The sequence below is a fragment of the Dermacentor albipictus genome, chromosome 4 (assembly GCF_038994185.2).
Source record: "Dermacentor albipictus isolate Rhodes 1998 colony chromosome 4, USDA_Dalb.pri_finalv2, whole genome shotgun sequence".
In the NCBI taxonomy this organism is placed as follows: Eukaryota; Metazoa; Arthropoda; class Arachnida; order Ixodida; family Ixodidae; genus Dermacentor; species Dermacentor albipictus.
The window spans coordinates 26,642,324-26,669,793 of NC_091824.1; the positions used below are offsets into that span (position 1 = coordinate 26,642,324).

General features: G+C 42.2%; 1 long non-coding RNA gene across 1 annotated transcript; it reads right to left on the reverse strand.

The window, feature by feature from the left end:
- Nucleotides 1–2,832: 2,832 nt before the first annotated feature.
- On the reverse strand, nt 2,833–25,812 carry LOC135905271 (uncharacterized). The gene is made up of 3 exons (XR_011514244.1): nt 25,736–25,812; nt 22,366–22,558; nt 2,833–2,907 (listed from the first exon to the last, which is right to left on the reverse strand). It is a non-coding gene; the product is annotated as an uncharacterized lncRNA (long non-coding RNA).
- Nucleotides 25,813–27,470: the final 1,658 nt, after the last annotated feature.

A 27,470-nucleotide genomic window follows, 5' to 3' on the forward strand; every position in this document is an offset into this window, starting at 1 on the left:
TCGGTCCAATCCTCTTCGATCACACACTCATTGGACAGCGTTACGCGGGCGAAATCTTTCAAGGGGTGGTGGAGGAGTTTCTCAGTGAAATCCCACAGCCACGTCTTCCACATGTGCGTTATGAGCAAGATGTGGCACCAGCACACAGCAGCAGCCGAGCACAAAAGTGGCTGGATGCGACTTCTCATGCGCAATAGAATGGAAAGCGTGGACCAGTAAATTGGCCGACTAGGTCATCTGACCTCTCTCCACTCGATTTCTTTCTTTGGGGGTATGTGAAATATAGTGTTTGGATGATCGAGACGGACGTCAAATGAGCTCAAGGCAAGGACAACGGATGGCTTCTGTAGAATTCCAGCGCAGATCATCAAGAAAGCCACAGAAGATGTGATAAAACAGAATTGGTAGAATACTGCGTAGTTGCAGAAGAAAACTGGTGATTTTAAACACGTCCTCTCGGAAGCATCTGGTGTTCAACGGCGCTGATGAATTCATACACTGTAAACAGGTTTGACCCTTTTAGGGAGTTTTGGCCTCGTTGCATAACTCAAGCCCTTAAGGGAGGACAAGATCCTCCCTTCGAACGGAGTTTTTTTTCACCTCCTTGTGTTTGGTGGTTTTATGGGGAATTATGGGAGTTTTTGAATTCTCCTTTAAACACCAACCCCTGAGCGGTTGCAGGAGTCTTTATGGGGAACGTTGGGAGTTTTTCATTCCTCTTTTGGACACCAGCACTATGGAACTTTTTATGAGGAGCTTTGGGAGCTCTTACAAGTTGACATGGGTATTTTATTTTGCTGCTTATGGGAATTTATAGGAGAAACGATGGGAGTCCTTACGTACATTTTCGGAAACGTTTGGCTTCTTAAGGGAGTGTTGAAGGAGACCTTTGGGAAATTATTTTGCCTCCTTGTAGGAGTGCTTAGGTGTAAACATGGGAGCAACTGTTCCCATATTTTGGGAGCTTTGCTTAAGGGAGCAATTATGGTTAATTTTGAGAGTTGAATTTTTGCTTTTTATGGGAATATATAATAGAATGTTTGGGAGTTAATTTTTACAGCTTTATGGAGCTGTTTTATTAAGGGAGTTTTAAACAGATGTTTTGGGAGTGCATTTTAGCTCTTTATTAGAGCTTTTACAGGTAGGTCGGGAGTTTATTATGCACCTTTTGGGAATTTTACGAGGTTGAAGGGAGTTTTTTGTGTGTTTAGTAGATTGTGTCTAACGAGGTGCAAAAATTATGACAAAGCAATAAAATGTCTGGAAATTTATTACAGTTCCAGAATCAAATGTGCCAGCATAATATTACAATCAATGACTATTAGCATAATGAAAGTGAAATAATTCAATAAATTGGATACAAACAAGCAAACCAGTTTGGCAGGAAATTCAAGCATATTGCAAGCTTCAGTGATGTTGAAAATCCACAAGTGCAGCCAAGACTGAAATTGAGTGGCTCAAAACATCATGAGCTATTGGGCAGTCCTTGCAGGCATTAGAACAGGCCACATTTGTTTTTGCACGTAAGCACGCTACAAAAAATGATGCAAAGGAGGCCAGACAGCACCAATGACCTAGAACATAATGAAAGTACTTTTGAATACCTATGCTATTTCTAGTAGACATCTACATACAACTTATTCTCTCATGTAACACGCAGCTGCAAAGAAAAGCCGAGGTAGTACCACCCACTCTGAATCAATTTCCTTAGCACTGTGCAGTACCTGAAATTCAAGCTTGCCAGCTAAAGAACATGACAAGTTCACAGCAAAATGGGGCATAATGTGATAACAGTAGTCAAACAGGTGATATCTCAGGCTGAAGTAAATTCAACAAGGGGACTAGTCGTCAGGGAAAGAAAATCCAAGCAAACAATTTCAGCTCACTTACATGCATACACAGATGCCACTACGTAGGTTCTTGTTGTGATGCCCCATGACCTAAGTCAGCATCAAAGAGGTCCATTAAAGAGTGGCACACATGCAGTGGCACACACCCAGTGTACATACACAAGTTTGTGTCAAAAAAGTTCGTTGAAGAGCTGCATTTACCCAGTGGCCCCAAGTGATAACCAATGGCCACAGTGACACACCCATGGTAGCCCCAGGGGGCACGTACTGAATTTCCACAGCTATAAGGAGCTTTTTCAAAGTTTCTTGCCTCAGAAGACGCCTCGCATTATATAACCGACATTGACACAAACAACAAGATCACTCATAGAAATCGGTGTCAGCAACCTCCCAAACTCCCCTACTTCTACACACCTTGCTATCCTAACTAAATCCCCATGTTGAGCATTTAAACTTGCCTCACCCTCCCTATGCACTCAGTCATTTTGCTGGATATCCATGAAGTGGAGAAAAGTGAACTATATAAATAATGCCAAGGAAAACAGTTGTTACCCTAACGAAGAAGTCCCCTGCTCCAAAAAATTTCTCCACCTGATATAACGCTTGTTCGACCTCTGCTGACCACCTTCGGCTGAATATTGCATATCACACAAAGCAGCAATTCAACTATAATTTTTAGTTTTATAATGAAACAAAAATTTCCAATACAGGAATCCTGAACAGGAAACTGTAAGTAATAACAATAATACAGGAACCCTTAATAGTATCCATAAGTGTGAAATTTTTACACAGGCAAAGAGGCCAACATTTAGCCACTAGGGCACACACAAGGCATTATTACAAACATTTTCTCTGCAAAAAGCCCTAACACCCCGACGCCAGGTGGTGTCTTGCCATGCACGCATTTAAAAAAATAGGCATTTTGTATTTTCTTCTTCCGCAAGATGAAGGCAGGCAGGCTGTGATGCTGTGCAAGTAGTGGTGGCATTCAAAATGGAAGGAATCCACACAAAAAGCCATGGTACTGTTGAGATGGCAGTGCATGATAGGGAGCATCCTGAAAAACCAAACGTAAATAGATTATGTACTATTGTATTGCAAACTGACACCACATGAATATTTAAACACAGCATCACGAATTATTCAACAGTGCTGGGCCATTCAATGCTATCACGCCAAGTGTATCTTGGCCACCTCAGATTTTAGGAAAAATTACAGCCCATTGTACCTTAGGACAGAAAGCTGATCTAGTTGCTAAGGATTCATTATGCAAAAAAAAAGGTGAGGTGTGCAGACACAAGAGCAGAGAAGTGGACAACACGAACGCATTGTACAGTTGCAGACTGGATGAAGTCGAGAGTATGACAAAAGCCCGTCTGGTCGGGATGATGCATACTAAAAGGAAGAGGTCCAGACACCGACCAATATGGCTTAAAATAGTTATTTACGTTTTGGCTCCATCACGGGAGCCTTGTGAACAAGACTCCCAGGGGGAGCCAAAATGCAAATAACTATTTTAAACTATTTTGGCCAGTGTTCAGACCTCTTCCTTTTATGTTGCAGAACGCACACACAGAATACTTTGTGAAAATTTCACATCGTGTGAGCATCGTTATCTTGTAGACTAAGGCTGAAACATTACGGCACTGACAAAGCTACAAACAAGTGTTTCTATGAATGACCACAAGGCTTTCCAGAATGTTTCATTAATTGGGATGGACTATTAATGTTATTTATCTGCAAAGAGTATCTTCTTATCTGACTTGATTAAATATAATAGACCTTCGAGCAGTTTCTGAAAAGTATTTTCATCCAGCTAGGGTGTTTTGTAGGTACGAATAACCAATTTAGGAACCACTATTTTGTATTGAAGAAAGAGCTTATCATTAAAAGAACCTATAGCTGCATGATTAAAAGTTTCTGAAATTTTGAATCAACTCTATATCTGCAGAAGCTCTTTAATTAGGTATTAGGATGCCTAGCAGTACTAACAATGAAAGTAAATGACAACACATTAAAAAAACTAATAAAATGAATGTGTTCTTGATAATACAATGTGTTGTCTTATTATACACAGATTATACAAAACACCAGCAGTAATGCGCATATCTTCAGAGTGCACACAGTTTACCAACGTAATAAATACAGGTCACCATCATAAAGCGACACAGGTACTGGGGTTTTTCCTTCACATTGGCCTGAAAAACCAATCACTTGAGCATTCAGCCATATTACAAACAGCACCTGCGTGCATGTATTCAAGAAACTTTCAGATGTGCAAAATTGTTTAGGAGCTTTTAAGCAATGGGCATTACACTACTATTATGGGTAATTGGTTGCCTGTAAAAGTGGTAAATTAGGTGAACTGGTAGTTGTCCTTCTGGTGAAGGATATTGCAGAAAATGTGAGGACAAAAACATAGGAGCAATTTGGAACCTATGAATGCTAAGAAAGAAGACAATATGCAATGTTACCATGCTGACAGACAGTCAGATAAAAGACGATACAAAGAAAGTTAAATACAGATTACACAGATGCAAGCATTCTGCTTCTTTATTGCTGCAAAACTCGGCAGTTACAGAAGTGCTTCATCCCCTGAAAAATATTTTAGCAATACGTTCACTATGGAGTTCCATTGAGGATGCATCAGATTTGCATGCTTCAAGTGGTTTGGGCTACTCAGAGACAGACATCTGGCTTCTAAACGCAGGAGCATGACGAAATACTGCAAGTGTTCCAGAAAAATGCTTACATCATAAGGGAAATGACAAAAACAAGAACGTGGATGAAAAGACCACACAAAGTCAAATTTTAGCAATGTAAGGTTTTATGAAACATAATTACAGTTCTAAGACAAAACAAAATACCAACATGATGTGCAGAGAATGGGTGCGGGAAATGAAATGACCTCACTAAACAATGACTACATAAATAAAAACGACACATTTGCAGGAAATTTCACAATACACGACATATAAACTGTGATTCATGATGCACCCATGTCATACATCATATTGTTCAAGTAACCAATTTCTTTATTCAAGACCCCTGTAGAAGGTTTGTTAATACAGTTATTGGTTTCTTGGATGGAAAAGGCCTAGTATGCAAATCTGCACTTCCCTGCCTTATATTTGCAAAGTGCATGTGTACAGTCAAATTTTGGCACAGTTTGGCATCTTTTGCAATGTTTTGCGAGATATCCACATACTGTTACCATCTACATCTGTGCACGATGCTCCTGCAGCCTGCCATTAACACAAATACTGGTTTATCCTGCGTAACACTTTCCGCTGAAGGCATTAAATGCACTCAAAGGTGCCCCAAAGACAAGTTGAGCATTCTGCGCAGGTTAGCAAGGTCTGAAAAACTTGCAGGACATTGTAAAAGATGTCAATACATGGCAAAATACAACAGCACAAAATACTCAGAAGATGTAAGGCTAAAAGTGTACAGTGATATATAAGGGCCTTTCCAGACAAACCGATAAATGCAACAGCACACCTGTTATTGAAATCTCGAATAGAAAAATTGATTACTTGAAAAAGATGTATGGTACACGCAGAATAGAATGAGTGATGTATCTTATATGTCGCGTATAGTCAACTCTTGCTGCAAATGTGAGCCTTTCATGCATGCATATAATCGCACTCATATACTAAAACAAGTTCATGTGCAATGCACATCTTGTGCATTTCATGTGCTTCATCTTATCGTCAAGTAACTGTTTCCTAATGCCAATAACCAACTCTCCCAGCTTTCAGCAATAGTATGCAAGATTATTTATTCTTAAAAGTATGATAGCATGAAAAAACAAGGAGAAAGACCTATCAACCGGACCAGCACCAACTACAAGCTGATTTTGCTCTTGGATGGAAACGAGTATTACTAACCATAACCATTATCAGTGTTTCAATGAGAGAGTTGGTGAACCCAGAACTTGCATGAAGAATAACTACAGTAGCCATCTGGCTGCACATATGAGCCATGGGTGTTTCCCTATCTTCCAGCCAGCACATAAGGTTAGTTGCAAAGAGCCCTGACAGAGCTGAGAAGGACGTGATTGAGGTTTTCTACATTAGCAAAGATCGACATGTGTCAAAAAATAATCACCATCTCTTGTCAGATTCGAGTAAATACGGTAGTCACCTAACGCAATGTGTAATGAATCGAGGGTAAATGCTTTATAAAAAATTACATGTTTTTGACGAGAGAGAGAGAGAGTAAAACATCTTTATGAATAATATTTGAATGGCGAGGGCAGTCCTCCCACACTGCTCTTGCCATTCAAATATTATTAATAAAGATGTTTTACTCTCTCTCTCTCTCTCTCATCAAAAACATGTAACTTTTTGTAAAGCATTTACCCTAGATTCATTACACACATTGCGTTAGGCGACTACCATATTTACTCGAATCTAGGCCGACCCCAATTCTAGCCGACCCCCTAAAGTTCGAAGCCAACAAAAAAATATACTACCTCGAATGTAGGCTGAACAAAAAAAGCGAGGACAGCATTCACAAAATGCAAACAGCGTTTATTGAATCTGAACGTGCAGAGCTCATTGAACGTTGTCGTCACTGCTAGACTTTTCGCTGTGTCCCTTGCCCCTGTCACCTTCAAACAGTGCACTATCTTCGGTACCGTCAGTGCATTAGATATGCTGCACTTTTTAAAGGCGTGCACGATCAATGTGCCTGGGATGTCGTTCCAGGCTGAGCTACCCAGCCCACCAGCTGCGATAGCGATGCACGTTTGATGTGGCCGTTTCCATTAGCATGTGGTCTTCGTCAGTCCACCAGTCCGTGTAATATTTCAGCAGACGATCCTTGAAAGGTTTGTTGATGCAGACATCAAGTGGCTGCAACTGGCCCATCATGCTGCCCCGTATGACAGCAAGGTCCGTGTTCGCTTGTGCGAGTGCAGCCTTCACATTGTCGGTCAAGTGCCAACGGTAGGAGTCGACAACAAGGAGCGAGTTCTTTGTCAAAAGGGCTCCTGGACGCCATCGCCACACAATCTTAACCCACTCTTCCACAATCGCACCCGTCATCCATTCTTATTTACCTGCACAATGACATTTCTTGGGAAAGTTTCTTGAGCAGGCATGGTCTTCCTTTTAAATATCATATAAGGAGGGAGTTTATGTCCATCAGCTGTGCAGCACAGCATCACAGTTGCACACTGCTTGACGTAGCCTGCAGAGCACACCTTCACCTCCTTGGCACCCTTTTCATTCACTGTGTATGCCACTGGCATATCAAAATACACAGCCGCCTGGTGGGCGTTGCCGATTTGCCGAAGGTTGTGGCCTGCCACTTCTCTCTTTCGCAGCACGTAGCACCGGAAAGCTATCAGCTTTTCTTCGAAATCGCTTGGCAGCTTCTGGGTGATTGAAGTGCGACGTCGGAGGCTGAAGCCAAAGCGCTTCATGAATTTCTGAAGCTAGCTCCGGCTAGCTTTGAAATCCTTTGGCATTAGGCCTCGCTCCCTCGAAAGCCCCCTAGCTTTCGCATGGAGCACTTCTGTTGTCACTGGAAGGGCAGCTGCCTCTGTGTCCAGACAAAGTTGGCCAAAACTGTCTCCACTTCGTGGTAATGGCCTTTCTTTGGTCCGCTAAAAGCCATCCTCGTACCGGCGCACACAAAGAGCTGCTGTCGTCCCCTCCAATGACGGACGTTTTTCTCGTCGACGCCGAAGTCCCGCTCGGCTTGAAGGTTTGACGATGCCTCTGCAGCTATCACAACTTTTCGCTTGAAAGCGGCACTGTAGTGTCACCTGCTTGGTGCCATAGCAATAACACCACGCCGCACACTGATACGGCCGACACAACACAGGTCAAAATGGCAACCTCGCTTGTGTACGGCTGGCTACTGGCATGGCTAGTAGCGGCTGCGAGACTGACTTTTCTAGATGGCGCTAGCTGTGTACCATATTTAGCAGTTTCAATGAAAAACTGAAGTGTTTTTTTTTCTTTAAATCCTTGAATCTAACCCGACCCTAGAGTTAGGAATATGATTATTTGAAAAAAAAATAACTATCGGCCTAGATTCGAATAAATACGGTAATTTGTTTCGCTACTTTTCTTAGTACCCCATACAAGATTAACCTTTTTCATGCCAATTTTATTTTCAGAAAACCAGCGAAATTTCCAAACTATTTTTATGAGCTATTCTTTGTGAAGAGTTTCCTTACTGCAATATTCGCAGTTTGTTTACAACTTTCTGCTGTCTTTTATTAGCTGACTTTCATGTTTTTAGGTTGCAAACAGACAAGGATGCAGAAACAGTCTACATGAAGCACATATTTTGGAAGAAAGTCAAGCGTACTTTTTTTTATCCTCCATGAAACATGTTCTTCCAGGAAGATAGGGGGTTAACCGAGGGCCCCGATTTTTATTAGTCATATCATAAAAAGGCAACAAGCACTAACACCAAGGACAACATAGGAGAAATTACTTGAGCTTAATAAATGAAATAACAAAATGATTAATTAATGGAAATGAAAGTGGATAAAAAAACAACTTGCCGAAAGTGGGGAACGATCCCACAACCTTTGCATTTCGCGTGCGATTCTCTACCAATAGAGAAGAAATAAATGAGAAGAAAGGGGGTTAATTGCGGGGCCCAATTTTGTTTAGTCATATCATAAGCCAACAAACACTGACACCAAGGACAACATAGGGGAAATTACTTGAGCTTAATAAATGAAGTAACGATGCGATAAATCAATCGAAATGAAAGTGGATGAAAAAACAACTTGCCGCAGGTAGGGAACGATCCCATAAGTTGCGGCAAGTTGTTTTTTCATCCACTTTCATTTCCATTAATTTAGCCTTTCGTTATTTCATTTATTAAGCTCAAGTAATTCCCCATATGTTGTCCTTGGTGTCAGTGTTTGTTGGCTTCTTATGATATGACTAATAAAGATTGGGCCCCCAGTTAACCCCCTTTCTCCTCATTTATTACATAACGAGGGTCTCAAATCCGGCAACATTGATGCCATCAAGTAGTATGTGTGGGTTTCTTGACCGTTTGCCTTCATCCAAAAAAGATCACGTTCTCGTGACGCCTGCGGCAGAAAGTGTGTTTCACGTCCACCGCCATGGTCTGTGAGTCGTGGCGCTGGATAACACTCGCAGGGTTCTACAAGGAAACATAAATACCCAAGAAAGTGGACGGGAAACGGCGCCACGGTAGCTCTATTGGTAGAGAATCGCACGCGACATGCGAAGGTTGTGGAATCGTTCCTCACCTGCGGCAAGTTGTCTTTTCATCCACTTTCATTTCTATTAATTTATTGTTTCGTTATTTCATTTAACCTGAAGTAAGCTCCCCTATGTTGTTCTTGGTGCAAGTGTTTGTTGGCTTCTTATATGTTATTGCAGGTGCGGCACGATAAGTAAACCGCAGAGTAGTAAGCAAAAAAAGTGTTTTTTTCTAAACAGGTCGCTAGGGGCCCAAATATTGCTCCCAATCATTAGTATTAAGTTGAAGCTTCAAACATGAGTTTTTAGCTTTCCAGCTTCTATTCTTTACTTCAGATGAACAAATACATGACATTTTGATATGATATGGAATTCTTGCACTGGACAGGCAACCTTTGTCACTGCAGCCACCTCACTTTGCACGGTCATTTTTAAAACCCATGGAAACCAACTTCTGCCCAATTTCTGCTCACTGCACCCTCAGATATTATTTTGTTCAGAAATTGACATCATTCACACCAAGCTGATGAAAACATTGCCGCTTGTACATGGCACTGAGTAGGTAAAATGAAATCACCGGACCAGTCAGACTCATCACTATCCCAAAAAGAGTGAATGTGTCTATAATTGCACTCCCTCCAAGAATAAAATCGGGTGGTACTTGGTGCGAGCAATTTCAATGTGTTTCTTTGTGCCCATTTCTGCGCGCTATATGTCTACTAGTATGTCTGACTTAGTAGCTTAAGCAGAAGCTCTGCCATAATATATGTTGTCCACTGTAATGTTATTAGCCCAAACGATGCTGGTAATACAATGTGAGCTATATAACAGGGACATAAAAGTTCTTTGTATCTTTTATATATTTTATCTTTGTCGCATATAGCACACTTCTGCTGGTTCAGGTGGGTTACTAGAAGCGAAGGAAATAGTTTAGCTGAAAAGATGTGTTCTTTGCTCCAAAACAGCAATACTATAACTGATGAATGCCCGTGTAACTTGGCTTTGACTGTTCTGAAGACCAAAGCAATGAATATTGCACAGTGCCATGCAGCAGTATTTACACCATGTCTTGATTTCCCTTCAAGAGCATCTCTTCCGATCACCTGAGGGATGTTTTTAGCACACAAAGTGTCTCCTTGTTGGCTTTTGACTTTTAGCAGTTAGCAGAATGCACATAGAGAACTGGCAAGTGACCAGCCATAACATACCCACTGTGGGGGCATAGTGGCTATGGTGCGGTGCTACTAAGCCCAAGGGCTTGAATCCCAGCCACAGTGCCGCCACATTTTAATGGGGGCGAAGTGCAAAAATACCTGTGTACCGTGCATTGGGTACATGTTAAGGAACCCCAGATGGTCAAAATTAATCTGAAGTCCCACACTACAGCATGTCTTAAGATCAAATTGTAGTTATGGGATACAAAACCCTTGAATTTAATTTTTATTTCTAAGCCATGACGTGAGTAGCTAGGGATTTGCATTTTTTGTTTTGTGAGGTTGACTCCGGGAGTTCTCAATTAGAGCTTCTACAAGATGATGACATTTTGAAAAGTTGGCTGCCAGTATAGAAACATACTGCCCTGTGGTATCATCATGCATTAAAAAGAAGTGCGTAGTGGAGCCAACCCTATGAACAGCAAAGCAGAACTTTATGGTTTTACTTCTGATAGACCCAGTGCAGCCTTAGTTGTACAGGCACAAATTTAAATGACAAGCCTTGCTCAGTAGGGAAATGGTTAAGTGCATTTCGCTTCCTAGTTTCAAGTTCTGCAACTAAAATATACAATTATGTTCACTTTCCTTTTTTGGGGTGGGGGCAAAAACTGAGCACAATTAACTAATCACTTATCTATCATGCAAGCGATGTTTGCCTTTCTCAGTAGTCTATCTAAAGACAGAAAACTAGGCTCAGGTGTTTTTATCTCTAAAAGAAGACAAGCTTTTATATGGCAACCTATCAACTTGAAGCCCACAGTAGTAGCTCAGCTTCTATGCCATCTAGCTGTTGAGCACGAGTCAAATAAAAATTAATGCAAAAGTATTAGTGTTCCATGCTTTTAATGCACGGTAAAGGGACACTAAAGGAAAATAATGAGTTAAGTTAGATTGAAGGTTAGCCTTTCATTATAATAAATTGATCATTTGTAGCAAGAACAGAGCTTTTCTAAGCAAGAAAATTAAACTGGAAAATCAAAGAGCACCAACTAATAAATTGAACCAAATTCTGTAGTTTTATGCGCCAAAACCACAATATGATTATGAGGCATGAAGTACGAGGGAATCTGGATTCATTTTGACCGCCTTGGTTACTCTACTGTGCATACAATGAATGCACAGCACACATGCATTTAACACCTATCAAAATGCAGCTGACACACCTACAATTTGATCATTCACCCTCAGGCTTAGCAGCGCAACATCAAACAGCACAACTCAGAGCCCATGCTTGCAGGCAACCTTCTGCAGTGAGTGCGTCACTTGGTGCTCATGAGGCAGTACTTCCAGCTGCTTCAGCTGCTTTTAAGTGTGTGCACTGCTGGCTTTTGCTGTTTTAAAGCCCTTAAAGCCCAACTACAACAAAAGTTAGGGCTGCGTAAAAAATGATTCAAACAGTGTAAATACAAAACAGCCTTCTAGCATTCTTGATAGCGAGACTGAAATGAATGCCACAATTACCAGTAACTGGCAGTGAAGCATGACTCAGATTGCAGGGCTCCTAAGTGCGGCCTACGAGATAAGGGACCACCTGCAGCTGCCTGCAGTGTGATAAAAAACCTGGAAGCGATGTGGACTCTCAAAAAAAAATTATGGGGTTTTACGTGCCAAAACCACTTTCTGATTATGAGGCACGCCGTAGTGGAGGACTCCGGAAATTTCGACCACCAGGGGTTCTTTAACGTGCACCTAAATTAAGTACACGGGTGTTTTCGCATTTCGCCCCCATCGAAATGCGGCCGCCGTGGCCGCGATTCGATCCCGCGACCTTGTGCTCAGCAGCCTAACACCATAGCCACTGAGCAACCACGGCGGGTGATGTGGACTCTCGTCATAGCCACTAACCACCAGGTTCATGGGTCATCTGCTAATACACTATTAAAAGAATACCAAAAAGAAAATTATGCAGTTACCAGCCCCGCAGCTTTGCCAAGATCACTACAGTAGTATTTACTACTCATTTATTACCAATTTAGCAAAAGTGAAATTTCTTTGCATTTGGAATTTAAGCTTTTGCAGTAGGGGTATTGAGGTGTGATGATCACAATGCTCCTGTGCTTTGTGACATTACATCACTACATATTTGACAAGGCCATGGTTCTAAGTGTTTTTAGATACATCGATATCTTAATTCTTTTACAACCTAACTCCAATATGACACATGAGAATACAGTAGATTACATTTGAAATCTTTTTAACGAGCATGGAAAAGCACTAACCTTTACACATGAGACACGCATGGCGAAAGCATTGTTAGCAAAGCTCCCACGTGCTTTAGATAATTTTTCACCTTGGTCAGTGTCAGTTCTGTTTTTTCCCTTAACTCTTCCTAACCGGACAAGACTTCGTCAGACTCAACTTCATTAAACCATTGACAATGCACTGCATATCTTAGATAAACATTTGATGGTCACCCTAAAGCATGTTTCCCGAAGTTACCAACCAAGAGCAAAGAATGGTTAGCTACTGTATGAACCAGCCTACACCCATGTTAAACCAACTATTGCCCCAATGTGCCTTGAATAGGCTCTAAAAATGTGTATTCACACAATGCGCAATAGCTTTTGTGCTCAGGTTGGCAGGTTCATAGCAGCTCGCCTCCCTCACTCATCATCGGAATCTCAGAATCCCTACTGCAAAAACTTCAGGAGTTGAAAGCAGCAAAAGACAAAAGCGCGCAGTTTGAAGCAGCCAGAGGCTCTGCCTCAGAGCACAGCAGTTGCACTGACTGAAGAAGTTTGATGACAAATATGGGGCACCATTTGTGTCGCTGGTTTCGAAGAAGCCATCTAAGCTTTGTTCCCATGCTTGAGTGTAAAAATACAGCTGTTTTTAACAAAAGGCATGCAACACCGTTCATGAATTGTGCCACTTGAATGGTTTATCAAATAACCTCTTACTTCTGGTAAGCTCTACACAAGCAAAATTGGACGCTGCACTGATGAAAGGGCAAGAGAACATTTGCAGAATATAAAAACAAAGGAAGACCAATGTAGGTGAGCATTGTAACACATGCACTTGTCATCCCTCACTTGAAATATATTTTTGGGAGTAGAAACACGAATGCACAACTGATATCATAAGCTCTTAATATCAAAGAGTGGGAGTGACTGTGTAATTATTCATTTTCTTATTTTTTTTCTATTTCTCACAAGTATGTGTATGAATGTTTTTTTGCTTTCGGTTTACACAGGTTGCTTCACCTCAATTTGTTTGACCCTGTTCCCTTCTTTGCAATCCTTCATCCCTCCCCCCTCTTTTATGAACTTCCAGAGATTATATGAATAGGTCCTGCTTTCTTAGAAAACATGGCACACTGGATTGGCAGTGCCTACCACTGCATGTAAATTCTTTTGTGTTTCTGGTTTTTATCTCAACTCCTGAAAGAACCCAACATGAGTAGCCCCTTTCCTCTCCCCTTCTACCACAACTCAAAACCTCGCCTTGTCAATCCCTTCCATTTACAGTCTGCCTTTTTTTTTCCTTATTTGACATCCACTACTCTACACAACAAACTGGCTTATACGGATTTTTGCTCATTTTATGTCGCATCGATTTTTATTTTAAAAGATTTCTGTTCTCATATGTATTGAAGGATGAAGTGGCACAAGCATATCTAGAAATTTTGGACAATGCACCTTCCGCTATTGTCGGAAGCTATGTGTCGTGATCAAGTGACGAGCATACAACACTTTTTTTTAAGTGACAACTGTATAATAGGTTACATATGCAACGCATGCAAGGCTACATGCTGGCTTTGCTCGCATGGTCTGGGCCGCTCTCCCATAGGCATCGTTCCACATCTCACATGATGGTGTACGTAGCGCCATCTTGTTGCGGTGGCACACACATCTCCCTTGCTTTAGAGTGGCCCCAGCCATAAGTTGAGCAGACTTGGAGCTCTTACTTCTCACGTGCTCTTCGAACTCTTACGTCCACTTCTTGTGAATGCTCCAGGTTGCGATGGCTGCAAATGCTTACTTGTGCATCGAGTGAGACCACTAGCTGTGCTCACCGCATATGAACGTTAAGTGTGAGCTGGCCCAACTACTGTCCCTGTTGCAGCACCGGACAGGATATGGACGGCAGTCTGTGGTTGAATAGGGTCTTTTTCCAAAGTCCTGTGTTGCCACTCGTATTACTTGCACTGCTTGACCGTATATACTTCATTTTTTTTCTTGAATGTCCTAGTGTTCCCCAGTGGCTTCAGCATTCTTGGTGCCACTGGCACATCGGTTCTGAGGCATTTTCCTATGAGTTCAGCAAGTGTGAGCCCTTCTTTGCCTGGAGGTCATGATGAGCAAGCAGAGCCTTTTGAATGTTGGATGACTTCTTGAGCAACTGCTTAGCCATCTGTACAGTTCTTTCTGCAGCACTGTTGCTCTGGTGTAAGTAGGTGCTACTGGTTACATCGCATAATTCCCATTGCTTGACGAACATGCTGAATTGTGCCAAAGCGAACTAAGGACCGTTGTCCTGTCATATAATAGCTGGTGTCTCAAAGTGAGCGAAGATCTGGCTCAGTGCTTGAGTTATGTTCTGTGTGGTAGTATGCCTCAACTTCATGTGTTCAAAGAAGCGCGAGTAATAGTCCACCACTACGAGGTAATCTCTCCATTCTCAAAGAGATCAATTCCAATCACTTCCCATGGGTGTTCTGAAAGTGGAGTGTGTATCACAGGCTGTGTCTGGTTTACAGTGCTATTGACAGACAGGACGTTTTGACACATAACTCTGGATGTGTTGGTTAATATCTGGCCACCAGACTGACTGAGTGGCTCAAGCCTTACATCTTCCAAGAACCTGACGACCAGTATGCAAGCGCTAAAGCACATCACTTTGCATATTCAGTGGGATGATAACGTAACTGCCTTTGAGTAAAATTTCATCCACCAGTGTCAGTTCATGGATAAATTCTGCGTACCTCTGCACTTCTGGCGGCAGCAACTTGTTTGGGCCATGACGTACAGTAGCCCCTGATCCTTGCTAAAACGGGATCATTCATTTGCATGGCCTTTATCCTCTCTAGCAAGTCTTGGGAGGCAGACGGCAGTTCCATTGTAAGAATTTCGTGTTCTATGATGGCCTCGCTGATGGTCCCTGGGCTGCTACTGCCTGTTTCTTTCTGCAGTTTTCTTGAGAGCACGTCAGCAGGGCATATTTCCTTGCCAAATATGTGGGAAATGGGGTAATCCAGCAGTCTCATTCGGACCCGCTGCAGATGTGGACTCGGTTCACCCAGGCAGTTTGATGACAGCAGAAGCACTAGCGGCTTATGGTCTCTTTCTACATGAAACTGCAGACTTACCAGGTAGCAGCGGAAATGCTTGCAGGCCCATGTAACTGCCAGTGCTTCTTTCTCTATACAAGCATATTATGTCTCTATGTCAGAGAGGGACCTTGAGGCACAGTCAACTACAAGCCTACGATCTTCTGTCTCTTGTAGGACTGCCCCAAGACTGTAGGATGATGCATATGCAGACACAGTGAGAAGACTAACGGTTGTACTGGGTGAGCACCGGTATCGTCGTCAATGGCTTTTGATGGATTAAGCATCACTGTGAAGCAGATCATGTAATGGTTTTGTGAGCTGTGAGAGCCTTGGAAAAAACAGACCAGGTGGCGGGCCATCCCAAGAAGGAACACACTTCTACATCCTTCGTCTGTTGGTTCTGCTACCTGACAGCACATTGACCTTTTCAGGGTCAGCAGTGATACCGTTTGCCAATACAATGTGTACAAGGAATTCCACAGACTGCTGGCGAATGAGAAGAAAGGGGGTTAACCAAGGGGCCCGATGTTTAGTAATCATATCATAAGAAGCCAACGAAGACACCAAGGACAACACGGGTAATCACTTATACTTACTCAATGAAATAAATTATAAATTAATGGAATTGAAAGTGGACGAAAAAACAGCTTGTCGCAGGTGGGGAACGATTCCACAACCTTCGCATTTTGCGTGCGGTGCTCTACCAATTGAGCTACAGCAGCGCCGTCTTCTCATCCACTTCCTGGGGTATTTATGTGTTACTACTACAACTAAGCCTAGGAGTGTTAGCCAGCACCACTGCTCACAAACCTTGGCGATGGATGTGGAACATCCTTTCTGCTGCAGGCGTCACAATTACGTGATCTTTTTGGGTGAAGGCAAGTGGTCAGTAAAGCCCCACATGCCAACTGAAGGTTTCAATGTTGCCGGATTCGAGGACCCTTGTTATGTTATGAACGAGAAGAAAGCAGGTTAACCAAGGGGCCCGATTTTTATTAATCATATCATAAGACACCTACAAACAAAGATACCAAGGACAACACAGAGGAAATTACTTGTATTTACTAATTGAAATAAAAAATTATAAATTAATGAAATTGAAAGTGGATGAAGAAACAACTTCCCGCAGTTCGGGAACGATTCCACATCTTCATATTACGCGTGTGATGTTCTACCGATTGAGCTACCATGGCACCGTCTTCCCATCCATTTTCTGGGATATTTATGTTACTACTAGAACTAACCCTGGGATTGTTAGCCAATGCCATGACTCACAAACCTTGGCGGGGGATGTAGAGCATCCTTTCTGCCGCAGGCATCACGAGTATACGATCTTTTTGGGGGAAGGCAACTGGTCAATAAACCCACACATGCTACCTGAAGGCACCAATGTCGCCAGATTCGAGAACCGCATTATGTAATGAAGAAGGGGGTTAACGAAGGGGCCCGATTTTTTTACTGCTGGTGTAGTACACACTCTCCTGTGTTTAGGGTGATGCCAGCTTCTTGCAGGCGCTGAAGTACTTTGTGCAGTCATGCATCATGTTCTGCCTTCGTGCGGTCAAACACTATTATGTAGTCTTGCAGACAGGCTTGGCCGTGCAGGCCTTCTAGCGGTCTTAGCATTTCCCTGTAGAAAAATTCAGTTGCTGTGGAAATTCCGAAGGGCAATCGGAGGAACTTAAATGGCCAATTGGCGTCAGGAAAGTGTTGTACCTCTAGGACACAGGTAACCAGTAACCAATAACCGGCCCTTGCGTCAATTTTGCTAAACCAGGCAGCTCCGGCGAGTTTGGCCAGGCAATCATCGACGGTGGGCACTAAGACTCGTTCTCACAGAACGTTCTATTTCAACCTTCCAAAGTCACTGCAGATTTGAAGCTTGCCTCCTTTATTTTTCGCAACTACCATAGGTGCACGCCACTCTGTGGTCTCTTTGACCTTTATGATGATACCCAGACTTTCCATTCTCTCCAACTCACATTGGACACTCGGCAACATGGGCAGAGGTACTCGCCTCGAGTACATAATAGCACACTGCTTGGCATCAAGGAGTAGGGATATTTTGTAATCGGTCTGTAGCCAGGTAGAGGTAGCGGCATAAAGTGTTGGCTGAGTCACTGACCTTGCCTGCTGACTCTGCTACTTTTAGGAGACTTGGAGGACATTGAAGGACTTGATTGCGGGACGTCAAAAAGTGCGTCATGCAGCTAGTCTATTACATAAATTTCTTCTTGACACAACCAGCCATTTCAGCACAGGGTCACAGTGAAGCCTAACCGTTGCTATTTTGGTCCAGTTGGGTCCGAGCAGCTGTTCATTTGCTTGCTTCATGTTGCCCATGACTTGTTCGTCGTAGAGGCTTGTTGGCATTACAGTTACATTTGCACCAGTGTTTACCTTGAACTTCACTGGCAAGCCATTGACCATCACATTGATTTTCCATGGCCCAGGATCCTGTTGGTCAGTTAATTGTCCAAGTAAACCTCTTCCAAAACAGCTTGGTATGTGCTTTTTGTTCTGCTTTTTGGAAGCAGAAAAGCATACGGCAGCAGTGTTCCTTTTTACTGCAGGCACTGCATGTTTTGCCATTCGCTGGGCACATAGTGTGTGATGGTTAACCATAGGTGTTCTGTTGAACCGTACCACTTGCATGTCTGTGCACTTTGGTCACACTGGTTTTTTCGATAATTATTTGACTTTCCTTTGCTCTTTGAGAAGCTGTGCATGGTGTCGACAGCTTCAAGTTACTGTAGCTGTGGCCGTAGGTCCTTTTGCTGCTGTTTGATTGTCACCATGTTGTGAGCAGCATTGACAGCGGCTTCCAGAGTAAGCTCGGCGTTATGTTGCAGCTTCTCACTTACCTGTGCGTCTGTAGGACCGACCACGAGTCTATCACAGGTCAGTTCCTCTTTCAGGGCACTGTACTCAGAGGCTTCAGCTATTCTGAAGAGTTCAGTGATGAACATATCGGCTGTCTCATGCGCGTCTTGCTTCCGGCTGTTGAACTTTGCACACTCGTATAACACGTTCATCCGTGGCAGTAAATTTTTTATGAACACTTGCATTACTGTGTTGTAGTCGAATTTCTCAGCATCACAGCGCCTGAGCAAGGCTAGGACGTCTTCTGCTTCACGACCCATGGCATAATGAGTGTGTTCACCTGCGTCTCGCCGTATTGCTTCTTTAGTCTGGAGATGGCTCTATAGCACTCCCATCTCATGAACCACTGTTTCCACTCCTCGGGTCGCCAAAAATCAAGTTTTTCCGGCAGTTCGATGATGAACGAGTTGAGCGAAGCTGGGTGCTGGGCTGTGGAAACTGTAGGCGAAGCCATGGGTAGCAAAGTTTCGTATTCACTGCACTGCGCTGCATGTGTAGACTTCTACTTGCGTGGTGCACTTCTCACAGCGTTGTCGAGTATCCCACCGCTGCCTCCATGTCGTGGCCGGATGACGAGCATACATAATTGACAAAACATAAGTGCTAACTGGGGACTTTACTAGGTCGCATATGCAAAACACGTACGGCTACATGCCGGCTCTGCTTACACAGTCTGGTCCACTCTCCCCGAGGCATTGTTCTGCATCTTACATGACCGTGTACGAAGCACCATCTCATTGCAGTAGCTCACACGACACAGTGTACCAGGGTAACTCAATGAGCAGCAACTTCAAAAGAAATATACTTCGGAAGGCTGCTCAAGTTTAAACAACTCTCAGTTAACAATGTCGAGATGATTTGCCCTCTCATTAACATGCACATTTATGCCACTAGACCGTAACCTCTTTGCTACATTATAGCACAGTCTTGGTCCGAATTAAAACACTGATATAACACAGCAGAAAAGTTACGAATAAGAGCCATAAATACACAGAATATTAGAAAGGCGTGCACTCTCATTCTTGCTAACTGATCATTTGTTGAAATTCTGGCAGTCTTCTGAATTATAATTTTTAAATGGGCTGCCCATTGAGTTACGATAATGCATTGCAGTGAAATTTGATAGATGGCCGCAGAGCGAATTCAACTATTCAGTTTCAACCACAGCTAGTTACCCCTATGCTTTTCTTGGCTTCAGTGCCTTTATTATTTATCCCGCACTGCCCGGGGGCGTGCAAGCAGGGGGGTTACAACTTCGAAAAAAACACATCTTCATTCGCACAGCACACTTGGTCACAAGATAATCGATTCCACTCTGTTGTAGTTTGGGCAAAAAAATGACAGCATAAAGGTCCGTTCTAGTTTGGTATTCTCGAATTTTAAAGTCATGATCTGTTCTCTTAGATACATGGTGCGGTGGTTTAAAATAGGTGTCTCTATTATTTCCGGTTTTGTTATTATATATGCTAAATAGCAATTTTAGTCGCAGTTTCCATGGGCGAGACGAGAGCGCTTCCCATCCGAGCTCACTTTTCATTGCAGTGCAGCTCTCCTCCCGCTTGTATCACCCACGAACGAACCTTCCCGCTTTGTTTTGTATTCTCTCGATTTGGTCGATCAAGGTTTTCTGATGAGGGTCCCAAACACAACACGCATACTCCAAGATCAGATGAACGAATGAAATATAAGCAGTATTCTTTAGGGCAAAAGTTGAAGATTTCAAATTTCGCTGAATAAAATTTAGCGCTCTGGCAGCATTTGCAACTACATTACTCACATGTGCGTTCCAAGAACAATCACTTGAAAACATCACACCCAAATATTTATACATATATTGCTGGTCAATAATATCAGTGTTAAAAAAATAACGCGTTTCTATAATTTTATTTTTTTCGTGAAAAACAGATGAACACATTTTTTTTTATTTAGTTGGATTTTCCACTTCTCACACCATAAGAGAATGTTAGTAAGATCAACCTGCACATCGATGAAGTCCTGTTTATTTTTTATTTTTTTATACACTATACAGTCGTCGGCAAACCAGCGTAAACGCCAAGATATCCCGGCAGGAATATTGTTAATAAAAACTAAGAACAAAAGCGGCCCTAAAAAAAGACCCCTGAGGAACTCTCGATGTGACCTCGACACAAGGAGAAGTAGCACCGCCGTTCAGTATTATGCATTGCCGATGCTGCGACAAGTAATTGGCAATCCAGTTACACACTCCTTAACATTTGCCTCATGAAGTTTTTGAAGGAGCAATGAGTGACAAACCATGACAATCGCCTTTCGAAAATCTAAGACACAATGACTTTGCCCGTTCTCATCCACCTGAGCCACTGAGTCGCGATAGAATTCAATTCGCTGTGTTGTACAGGACAGTCCCTTGCGAAAACCATGTTGATTGTCAATTAATATTCTATGTTGTAATAAATGTAACATTATTTCTTTGTACAAAATATGCTCTAATATTTTACAGGATATGGATGTTAAAGAGATAGGCCTATAATTGTTTACATATTTTTTTGGACCACCCTTATGAACCGTAACTACATGTGCCATTTTCCAATCATCCGGCAGCACTCCAGTAGAAAGAGATCTAGTGTACATTAGGTAGAGGTAAGATGCGATTGGCCAGGTACAGCACTACAATATGTGGGGAGAAATACCATCTGGGCTGGGGGCATTAGTTTCATCTATACTTTGTAACAATGATTCGATAGCACCAACACTGAATTCGACAGGTTGCATCATGGCTCAGCTCTCACATGAAATTTTCCAAAGGTTGTTTTGGGCAAGCAATGCAGAATAAAAAAATCATTAAAGCAAGCTACCTTAGCTCTATCATCGGATAGGACCTTATGATGGTGAACAATTTCATTTACTCCCGTTGAGTCAGATCCGCATCCTCTTACGTATTTCCAAAAAAGCTTTGGATTTGTTTTCATATTATCATTAAGCCGATTGAATACGGACCCTTTCCAATGTGAACTTTAGTTTTATATTCATTAGTTACTTTGACCTGCTTCTTAAACTGATAACTGCTTTGTGTTCTTTTGAATGCGTTATATACTCTTCTTTTCCTTATTAACCTCAGGATACTAGGCTTCACCCATGGTTTCTTAGTTTTTCAGCCCAACTGAATGGACACTCGGTACATACTTTTCCGTCAGTTCTGTAACTTGTTTTAAAAAGAGACTACATTTGTACAACATCAGAATTCTCACAAAGATAATCAAAAACAGATAAATGAGCGAACAATTCCTGTGAAATGGCAGAATAATCACCTTTATCAAAGAAAAGCCTGTTGGCTTTATATGGACGTGATTTTAAAAAAATGAAACCCATTTTCCTTATCATTCATTCTTGCGGGGGTCTGAAACCTCATAGCCTTGATGCCTCAAGGTAGCATGCATGGGTTTATTAACCACATGCCTGCTCACTTCAGTTCAGGTGTTACACGACACCATCATGCAAAAAAGGATGTTCCACATCTGCCCACCACGGCTCTAAATGGCGCTGGCTAACACTCCCAGGGCCACGTATACCACACATAAATACCCAAGTCAGCACAATTGGTAGCGCATCACGTGTGTACTGCAAAGGTTCTGGGTTCAGTCACCACCAGAGACAAGGTCTTTTTGTCTGCTTTCATTACTTTCTTTCAATATTTTCTACATTTCAATTTTAACCACAGCTAATTACACGAATGCTTTTCTTGGTTTAATTGCCTGCGACCTTTATATAACCAGCAAAAATAAGGTAACAAGAAAATGAAAAGAAATAAGTGGAGGGCAGCGTCATCAGTGTTCAAAGAAGCACCTTCCTTTTTGTATCTTTAACCAACACTTGCGCCCAATAGGCAACTCCTCTGCCTGCACATCAAATGACAGTGCAAGAGATGCAGCTGGAACCCACACTCAAATATATGTACAGCATACCAATGCATCTTCTCCGAAGGTAGTGAAGAGCACAGGTGCCTGTGGAGCTGTGTGCCACGGTTCCTCTTGCCAACCCATGGAAAGGAGCATAAGTGATACTGTAGAGCTTGCCGCTTCAAGCATCGTTCAGGTAGCCATTCATTATCCTGCACGTAGTATCCAATGTATTGTAGATATCGAGGCAGCTTCAGTCCTGCAGCAAATAAAGTGATCAGTTCTAACCAAAATGTTGAGATGCAGGCACTTTGGCAGACGGATGCTAACATGTTGAAGTTTCTGGGATTCCAGTCATAATTTCGTTAAACATTATATGGGCCACTCATGCAGGGATGGAAGCAGTCAAAGAAGTTTTGGAGCAGCTCTGAGAGCAGCAAATTTGACACACTGGAGCATGAATTGCCCGTTTTGGAGCAGTAAATACATGTTTACATGAGTAGCTTGGTAAAGGTCAATGAGTGAAATACAGGCATATGAAGAAAAGGTGTTGCTTAGTTTACTTTACAGAGCACTATTTGATTATGGCAGATCAGTTCTGCGGAAGCCTGCAAGGCAAGTAAAATTCATGACAGGAAAAATTTTCACCCACCCTACTTTAGCATGAAGCTAAGAAGGAAACCTGTACATGTTTCTCGAAAACCACCATTAAATTACATACTGGATGTGACAACTAACTGTGGCCAAGAAAAAAATAAATGAGTGCTTTCCGTGAACATCGCCCCCTCTATTTTGATAGACTTATGTTAGTGCTACTGAAGTTTCTTTTTTTTCGTGGTGAACAAGCAGTTAATATGTAATTGTAACGAATGTTTATTTTCTTACTTATCCAACACGGTGCCAATGCAAAGATTGTGGAATACGCCGAGAAATGACCGATAACAGTGTTACAACGACCTAGGTCAAATGTGGTCTTTCTTTTTTCCGACAAAAAAAAATACAAAACACGCAAATTTTTCTTTAGTAATTCACGTGACAATGCGCCCCGCATCAGTAATGTAAGTGGTCTCAGACGGAAACATTGCCATCAGCATACTGCATATATTACCAATGTGCAAACCTGGGGCGCAGTCTTGTAAAGGTTCACAAAGTGAACGGTTACCATGATTGCGCTACTTTGTGTTTGGTAGGGACTGTACTTGCACGCCAAAAACTACTGACATGTCGAGAAAAAACTGCAGCTGCTCATTCCCAGTGCCCCTATTTGGCAAAGTTTGCGGAGAGCTTGATGCAATATTTGGTGCGCTGAAGCGTTGTCATGGTCAGGACAGTTTATTTTCACCTTTTAGTTATTTCACAGGCTTTTTCTCGTTAAAGGAAGTCTTCACAAATCCTAGGCTGTTTTAAATGCTGTTACCGGCCATTTGTAACCACCATACAAAACTTTTTCGCTTCTCATCGATTAGGTAAATTTAAAAATTTAGCTAATGGAACATGTTCGTGCACACTGAACGAGAAATATTTGCAGTGGCTGCCATGAACACTCATCAAGGTGTCCATCAACACCATTCGAGTAGTGTCCTCTGGTAATTTTTAATTCTTGGCAACCTGCAGTTGAGATAGCAGAGTATCGCAGAATAAATGTCAAGTGACGTACTGGTCATTGCATGTTTGCCGGTATTTTACACAACTTTTGACACACTGGTTGGAAAAAAGACATGAACGGGCATGCTGATTGCACTTGAGCTGTGGTATACAAGTTTCCCTTGTCGTGCAAGGCATCTACATTAGACAGACGGGAAGGGGTATCAATGATTGCTTGGGCAAGCATAGTTACAACCTTCATAAAAGTTATTGAAGTAGGTCCCTTGCCATGCATTGCAAGACTTGTGGATGCAAACTAGTTTTTTTTTAAGAATGTGTCATCATAGGATGCAGTCGCACTCAAGTGATGCGCGAGATTATTGAGGCTAATGTCATTGCCAAATACATTAGGATGTGCGTGAGTACACCCTCCTATCTTTATCAGACAAGGAACTTTACTTTCTAAGTTCGTCGGCACATTTTCAATGAACTGCAGCCATATGCTTCTAGTAAGGTTGTTGTTTCAATCTTTTTCTCATGTGTGCTATGAGTGGCGCATATAATGTGCAGTAGGGTCATGGAATAACACCAGTTGAAATTTAGCACTCATCCTCCTGTCACCTGTACATTTTCTTTCATGCTCAAACTGAGTTATGCTAAAGCAAGACAAGAATCCATTCAGTCAATTTGTGCCTTCGAACCGGTTCAGTGTCCACAGTGCATGATGATGATATTATAGAGGGATATTGAAAATATCGTTTATTTTCTTTGAATAAATAAAGTTTAGTATTAAGTTTCACACTGCATTTTGCAAGTTTTAATTACCCTAGTATAAATTTGTATTCTAGAATGTGAAGGATGAAAAAAAGCATTTCCAACCTTAGTCATCTCCAATGACATCTAATCACTACAACTTAGAGGAAAGGCGCTACGATCTCAAACAGTCGCAGCTTCTATCCGCGGTTGTTGTATATAAATGCATTACGTACCGAGAGAATATGATCAAATCTTAAAGCTAAAACTAAGGTAAAGGCTTGTACCAACACGCTTAAACAAGGGAGACCATATCAAGACACATAGTGCGGATGTAAAAAAAATAAATCATGGAGTTTTACCTTTTAAAACCACGATCTGATTATGAGGCACGCCATAGTGGGGGGACTCCGAAATAATTTTGACCACCTCGGGTTCTTTAACGTGCACCTAAATCAAAGTACACGGGTGTTTCCGCATTCCGCCCCCATCAAAATGCGGCCGCCGTGGCCGGGATTCGATCTTACGACCTCGCGCTTAGCAGCCCAGCACCACAGCCACTATAAGCAACCACGGTGGGTATAGTGAAGAGCTGTGAAAATTTTTCCTATACCAGAAATAAGTTTTTGGCCAGGGACTCAATAACCGGGGGAATCGCGCCCTGTCTGGCGTAAGGTCTGGCGCTGCTCACAGTGCCCCCTCAGCAAACCGGGACATTTGCACGCGAGAACGAGAGCACCAAGTCCGGCCATGGCTGGTAAATCATATGACGATACATTAACAAAATATACAGTATATAAAACAAAAGGACGAGTAAAAACGAGACGTGTCGTTTTTATTTAACTGACATATTATCTTCGCGTCTTTTCCCCCGTGTACGATATAGAGGTTACACAGTTCTGCTTATTCCATATCAGTAGTATCGTCTTACATCATGCATACGCACTGAGCACATGAATACGCTCTGGATATCGCAGAAGGCGTTGTTCACGACGCGAGACTCACGATAGCGAAGTCAAATGTGATCCTTTTAGAAATAAAGAAAAAAATTGTTTGCCTATGACAAACTTTGCAAACAAGAAATAAAATATAAGCTTACCAAAATGCTTCGTCCAGGTTGGTGGTGGAGTTCGTTGGCGTTCACCGTTGCGCATTACGCTGTGTTGTTAATCACGCTGCCCTCGCTTGTAGGCGTGAGAAGAGCATCAAAGTATTATTATTTTCTGTCAAATACTGCTGCCTCGTAAGTACAAACAGAAAATTTTGAGCTGTCTAGCCTACCCCGGCATACCGGCACACAGCAGCTTCCCGCGCTCAAATCTCGCCGTGGATTCGAATTCGCGCCGGGTGCATTTCGATGAGCTGTTGTGGCGCCACCTAGAAGAGCTTAAATATGGACGGAACGAAACAAAGTTCTAACATATGTCCATCTAGATTTCTTTATATTTATTTATTTCAGTCTAGATATCTTTGTATTTATTTATTTATTTATTTAAGATATAAGGCACATGCTGTTTAGAAAATACTCACGGCAAACAATGTTTTAGTCTAGTTTCTTTGGCCCCTCCGATTTATGTCCATTGTCAGCTGGCCTGCGGCCTTTAAACGATATTCCTTACATATTGTGGCTCAATATTGAGGGCACTGAACCTGGTTGAATGGGGTTTCAATAGAGGGACAATATTTCGTTCTCTAGAGTATTGCTGCTGGGGATGGAGCGAATATTAGGCTGCTTCTCGTCGGCAAAAGGAGCCGGACGAGTCACGAAATGCAAGAAAACGAACGGCTTGCATGATTACTAGTACAGTCTCGCTTGGGTTACCAGTGAAAAACAGCATAATTAACAACCTAACAAATACAATGGACAGCCGCCAAATCGTTGGTCAATTAGACATGTCAATGATGAGTCAGGTTGGTGATTCTTTCGTGTTTGTCCGTTTGTAAGCGTGTTGTGAAAAGCTTCGTTTATTCGATGTTGTGCCCCATTTTCGCCAGAAAAAGAAAAGCGGCGTGTTTCTGTTGACGCCGCACGCGCACGGATTTACGGGCAAGCCGCGCGTGTCACGTTCACACATATCGCTCAATAAAGCACTTCAGCGGTATCGACATAACGGCCGCACCACTGGTGGTAACAGCTAGTGGTACCGGTAGTAAGAGGACCCGAAAGGACCCAGAACCACAGGGCACTACAAGAATATATTTCATGGTTTCACACCTGCTTACTGCAAAAGTGTACAAAATACATGCATGGTAGCGCACTGTACTCGTAATGCAAAAATAAACGAATTAAAAGTAATTTGTAAACTAAGAAACGAAGGTGAACCTTCAATAATTCACGAACAGGTAGGTTCACACTCAACTGACTCATGAAACAGTATGCTAGCTGTGTCAAGAATCTTAATTAGTCGAGCAATTAAGGGTGGTGATGTGCAATGCCTTGGGGGAAATGCATGGAGAAGTAGGACAATATAGCTGTTGCCCTGTTTTTGCTCATTCCCTATCAGCTGATTAATCACTTATTCATTTATTTATTTTTATTTTCACAAACTGCAGCCCAATTGGGCTATCACAGGAGTGGGTTTGTACACTGCATATAACAAAATATTCTTCTGCACAAATCAACTTCAGCAACTTAAGAAACATGATACCTTCAAAATAAAAGATACAATCAATATAAAAAAACACAGCATGAATCAAGTTAACTTAACAAAAATTTCTCTAAAGGCAGTGACCAAGTTTCACCTGGGAGTAATGAAGTTCCATTTTTCAATTGTATGAGGAAAGAAGCTATACTTAAATAGGTTAATATGCGGTTGAAATGGTGAAAGGCTAAG